This window comes from Fistularia commersonii, chromosome 9 (genome assembly GCF_037954325.1).
Source record: "Fistularia commersonii isolate RoL2024-O1a breed Wild chromosome 9, RoL_Fcom_v1.0, whole genome shotgun sequence".
NCBI classification, from domain to species: Eukaryota; Metazoa; Chordata; class Actinopteri; order Syngnathiformes; family Fistulariidae; genus Fistularia; species Fistularia commersonii.
In genome coordinates, this window is record NC_141292.1 from 12,714,177 (window position 1) to 12,720,796 (window position 6,620).

A 6,620-nucleotide genomic window follows, 5' to 3' on the forward strand; every position below is an offset into this window, starting at 1 on the left:
CCAACCAGGCCATAAAATATGGGACTGAGCGTCGTGCACAAGGACGTTTCAATATACAGACGCACGGGAGCCAGAGAATCGAACGTCCAACCCTCTGATTGGGGGGATGCTCAGATAAACTTGGGAATGAGCAGGTATTTGCAGATTTTGGGTTCAATAATGTGAATTTGGGTGGTTAACAGAGCAAAAACTCATAGATAGATAGATAGATAGATAGATAGATAGATAGATAGATATAATTTTTTAGTGTAAAGAGATGGTTATTCTATATTTATTTTTGACAGAGCATGGTTCTCTATGGCATCTGCATGTCTCTGTATCCACTACTGTTTGAACTCCAAGAAATTCACATTTTCCCCTTTTCTAATGCCATATTTGAATATTAAATTCCAATTGTAACTGAAATGGATACAAATACAACAAAGTCCATAGAGATAGTATTGGATTTCTATATTTTTACATTTCTATATATATACATACATACATACATACATACATACATACATATATATATATGGGGGGGTGCGTGTGGGTGTGTTTGTGTGTGTGTGTGTGTGTGTGTGTGTTTGTGGATAGATAGATAGATAGATAGATAGATAGATAGATAGATAGATAGATAGATAGATAGATAGATAGATAGATAGATAGATAGATAGATAGATAGATAGATAGATAGATAGATAGATAGATAGACTTTTTGATTTAAATAAATATAATTTAAACACTTCTTCCTTAGAAATAAGCCAGAAATTGATTATTGCCTGAAGCTGATTAGAGTTCTTACAGTGTGACAACTGATAGACTATAATAATAACATGATAATATTTCTTTCTCTTGGTTAGCATTACTGTTGTGTGTTGTCATATTGTCTAGTGTTATTATCAGTTATTGTCTTGATTGCTATTTGTCGGGAGATGCTGAAAATAGTGTACAAAGTAATAATGTCATTTTATTGTTGAAATCACCATATTCTTACAATGTACATGACAGTAGAAAAATGTTGAATCTTCGATTTAAAGATAGAAGTGGACATACAGCCCTAGTATCCACTCAAAATAGTACAAACCCAGAATAATAACACCCGATTACCCATATCAATAATAAAAAGGTTTATTTTCTATGATCTGATACCAGTAACTGCACCCGACTGAACCTTCACTTCACCTTAAAATTTTGACTCTGCGTTTCCATCCGTTGATTTAAGGCAATGAAGCCGATGCCCTTAAAACTTAGCAGGATCGACGGAATAGATGGACTTGTTGAGGAAAAAAAGAGAAATGGAAAACTGAGGTTGCAAAACAAAGGAGGGAGAGAGAGGAAGCGAAAGGGAACAAAAGTCTAAAAGATGGAAATAGCTGGTGAAGGTGAAGTGGAAGTTTTGGTGTTATTGTTCAAACTCCAGGACACCCTCCCTTGGCTGCATCCTGAATCCCTCCACCTCGTAACCTTGCTTTCCACACACACACACACACACTTGCAAACAAAGTAGCCCCGATTCCGCGGCTCAGTCTTCGTATCTGTCCCATTAAAATCTCAAAAGAACTCGCAGGGGCTTTTCTTTTCTTGCTGATTGAAACTCCTCTCGCCATCACATGACAAAAGTGCTTTTTAGGTTTAATTCCCATTCTTCTTCTCCCATTCCCTTCTTCGGACGAGAGGCCACGCCCAGAATGGGTTACAGTTCAGCCGGGCCACGGGCTCTCCTCCGACGAGAGCTGTGGGCTCTAATGAGCTGCGATCTCATGCTAAAAGGATTTGCATCCTCTTCTCAAAGGCCAGTGAGACATTCAAAGCAGCACTACCAGACACCAGACCCAAACAATGGTCTCATTCACTGCTTGCTCGAGTTTTTTCTATTTCCAGCATCTGGGTCGTTTAGAAGGTCATGCATAGTCATACTGGTAATAATTAAGTTAAAACTCTATCGGGCGGTGCAGTGATTAGCGCTGCCGTCTTGCAGCAAGAAGGTCCCTTGTTGGATTACAACTGTGTCGAGTTTTCTGTGTGGAGTTTCCCCCCCCCATGTTTGCGTGGGTTTCCTCCCACGGCCCCAAAACATGGAGTGGGTTCATTTGAGACCTACAATTACCCAGATCTGTGTACAAATGGCTGTATGGCCTTGTGATTGACTGGCGAACCAACCCCAACTCTTGCCCCGCTTAGATAGTATAGATAATGAATTAATAATCATTTTTTATATCTGAGCAAACTGTATCATTATATTACAGTCATTTGGCAGACGCTTTTATCCAAAGTGACTTACAAGAAGTGCAATTCAGTCACCGAAGATCCGAAGTACCAGTTGTCGGAAGTCAGAAGTGACAGCTCAACCAAATAGACATCTCAGAACTATATACATATATATATTCATTTTTTTTTTTTTTTTTGGGGGGGGGGGGGGGCGGCTAAGTGCGATGAGTAGGGTAGTGCTTGGTGAGGAGGTATGTTTTCAGTTCACGGCGAAAGATGGGCAGCGACTCTGCTGTTCGGACCATTTTCGGGCGTTCGTTCCACCACTGTAGAGCCAAGACCGAGAAGAGCCGAAACCGGTTCGGTGGGTAGCCAGGGGCTCCGAGTGGACCGTCACCAAGAGGTGGCAGATCAGAGATGACGGGTAGGGACATGTGGCTTGATCATAACCTGGAGATAAGACGTAGGCGAGCACCAGGGACTGGTACTTGATGCTGGCGGCTACCGGGAGCCGGTGTAGGGACATAAGAAGGGGAGTTATGCGGGAGAATTTGGGACGGTTGAACACCGGGCGAGCTGCCGCTTTCTCAAAAAGCTCCAGATCACTGTGTCTTGCCCGCACGGACAACAGCAGAAGCTCTGCAGCGCATCATGAACACAGCTGAAAGACCACCTCACCCGTAAACTGTCCTCAATTGTGAGCGACGCCGGCCACCCTGCATACAGCCAGTTCAGCCTCCTCCCTTCGGGGAGAAGGTACCGGAGCTGCCAGTCCCGCTCCACCGGAATCACCAACAGCTTCATTCACCAGGCTGTCAGGATGTTAATTGGTTAATTTGCAGTCTATCATCATTAGCATTTTGTTAATTTCATGTCACCGTGGGATTGTGAGAAACATTTCATGACATTACATTCATTTGGCAGATGCTTTTATCCAAAGCGACTTAGAAAAAGTGCAATTCAGTCACCCAAGATCCGAAGTACCAGTAGTCGGAAGTCAGAAGTGACCACTCTACCAAATAGCCATCTCAGAACCATATACATACATTCATTCATTTCATCACCTTCATTTCATCAACATCTTCTCGATTCCTCTGTATGTCCTGTACAATAAAGCTGACTCCGACTTACGGTACATGTCAAAATCGGCAATATTAAATCAATAACATGGTTCCGGCGAACATGTTAGAAATAGAAATTGCTTCATTCATCACATTCGGCACGAAATCAGGAACTTTGTGCACTGCATTTTATCCATCATGGATGAACCATGAGCAGAAAGCAGCCAGTGGAGCAGTTAAGGGTTCAGTGCCTTGCTCAACAACAACTAGGAGGGACAACCGCTCTAATTCCCTGTGCCACGCTGCCAGTGCATGAATATCTCCAAAAAACAATTGTAATATTTCACGATCAAATAATCAGAAAAATCCGGGATGCGTTTCAAATGTTTTTTCAAATAACCTTCAAAAATCCCTTCTCCGCACGTATCCTCGAGCTTCTGCAAGATAACACGGGGTAGAGAACAGGCAAAGAGCAAAGATCAGGAATAGTTGCAGGCATTCATCGGATTTACTATGTGTAAACACAGTGCATCGCTGTGTATGAACCTCTCAGGTCTCTGCTTTTTATTGTGCATTTACTCTTATACATGTAGAACACGCAAAGAAATGAAACAAATCTGTCGCTGTGTAGAAAACTAAACGAATCCTTCAATATCCCGTTTCCCTGCAAATCCAATTCCCCGTCTAGTTCGGCATCAGTTTCCATATATAACATTTTCAAAGAGAGACGGAATTTTGTTTGTTTGTTTGATTTTGTTTGCGAATTAAACACAAAAGGGAACACGGAAACACAAAAGGCCATGTTATTTACCTGCTCGCACAGGGCAAATGAATGAGTCACTGGAGAAAAATAGTCAATGGGGACTCTGTGTGGGTTCCAGAATAAACCTCAGCAAGAGCCTTTTGTCCATTTTTCATCACGAGCGTGGTAATAGCTTGATGCACCTACTTTCTATTTATGAGTCGGTTGCATAAGAACACAGAGGGCAGAGTTTCAAAGGGAGCATTTGAGCAGGAGAAGCTCAGAAAGAGGCTGTGAGGGATCTGGTATATGTGGAAAATGCAGCATGTATTCAAAAATGAGTGAACATTGTTGTCTCTCTCTCTCTTGCTCTAAATAACTTACTGAGAAAAATCAGGCCAAGACATACCATAGTTTTTTTTTTTAAAGAAACAAAATAAATACATGAATGTTTTTATATTCAAAGACAGCAGTTGCTGTTATTGCCGGTACATGTGCTGTTTCTTTTTTGAATTCTTCAAGCCTTTCCTGTTCCTTTCCTTTTGCAAGTGTTACCCTGGACATTACCCGTTTTGTTTTGGTTTTTTTCACTTCCTGTCTTTGTTTTATTTTACCACCTGTGCGGTTCAACTCTTCGCTCACCGCAGGTGTTTTAAGAAAGTCCTGGATAGTGATCACTTTTGTGGGAGGAAATTACAAGTACAGTAGAGGTACTACTGAGGATAACAGGTTGTTTGTAACAGTTTGCTTATTTGTTTTTTTTACTGCGCACCTCCAACAGTTTTCATTAGTTTTCATTATTTTGAAGCTGCATTGAGTTGCATTAGTTGGATGGAGGCTGTTTGTCTGGTAAATAGATGATAACGATAATGAAAATGTTAATAAAAATGCTTATAAAAATAATGCCAATAATAATTCTCATAATAATTACCAAATAGTCTATTATTATTAGTAACAGAATTTGCTTTATTATTTTACAACTTCAATGTAATCCCTCGGTCACATTTGCACCTTTCCAGAAGTAAAGATAGGCCCTTCATCCATCGACTTTGGCAGTTGCGCCACTCATTTAATTTAATTTCTCTGCCCGTCTTCTAGCTGGTTGCGTCTTTTCTGCCTCCAATGTTATGTTGACGTTTCTTCCAACGCAGACGAGACAGGTGATTGGTCCTCTGCGCGCATACCTTCCAAATAGCCCGGTTAAAAATCACATTTCGCACTGATGTGTGTGTCATATTCTATTTGTCATTACTTGAGCACGGAACTAGACCAGAGATCTGTAGTGATCCGTGCTTTCTTCCTTAAATTCACAGTGCGCTCGTCTGTCTGTTGACAATGATGATGAATTTTGGTTTAAAAAAACTGTTAAAACAGTGTCTGCATACATTTGGAAAAATGCAAAAAATCAGTTTAAGTTGCTATAAACAAGACAAAGGCGTTGCCGCAGTGGAGTGTTTAGGTAACACCCCGAAACACACACACACACACACACACACACACACGCAGACACGCAGACACACACACACGCGCACACACACACATACGTGCACCATCTCCCCCTCCCCCCTTACACACACTTCTCCAGGATCTCAACTTACAGTGAGGAGTGACATTCGGGGAAAGCCTTTGGGAGGAACAATGGCAAGGAATGTGTGGAAACACCCTCTCTGGAAAGAAAGTACAGAAAAAGGAAAAAAAAAAGCTTAATAATGTGACACCATTTCAGAAGATTCAACTTTTCAGTGAACTCCCTTACTATAGTCATTAGTGGGATATACAAAACACTTTCAAATGTTAATTACTTAGAAGTGTTTTTCTTATTTCTTGACTGATTCTACATGGAAAGACATGCCTCGGAGGCATGGGAAAACCACAAGACTTCTGGTTTGTAATCCAACTGTCGTCATCTCTTTTGATTCCATTCAAACACTATTGAAGCAACTGTTAACTAGAACTGTAGTTTTTTTTTTTGCACTACTGCTACTTTGCACTTTCCCAGAAAAAAACAAACATCATGCAGCTATTGTACCATATACCATTATTGTATGACTGACTTTTGCACTAAACTGCACAAAAGAACCTCTGCTGCTATACCTTATAGTTTACTGTTTAACCTTTCATGTAATAGTGCACTTTACTGTTTAAATCGCACTCTTTTGTTATTATTTTGTTAATTTTATGTCACTTTGTGATTGTGAGAAACATCCTCTTGATTCCTCTTTATGTCCATGCAGAGAAATTGATGAAAAAGCTGACTTTGACTTTGAAAAGTGCCATTGGGCTTTTGGCTAAATCTTATGGACTACAATTTCATGGTATCATTATAAGAAGTTTGGTCAGACTTGTACTGATTTTACTGATGTTGACAGCAACATTACAACATCATTTGCCCTTCCTACAAAAGGTAATATTGCTTGAGAAATTCAAAAACGATATATAGTATATATGTCTATATATACTATATAGCTATGGCCAGCTGGTAAATACAGTGACAGCCCGAATTTCCTCGCAGAGGACTTTCTCACGCATCCATAGAGACAACAGATCTTCGTTTACCTGATCCAATTTCTACTGGTGTTGTGACATACCCCGGAAGTCTATCCCAACTGTCAAACCATCAACTGAAA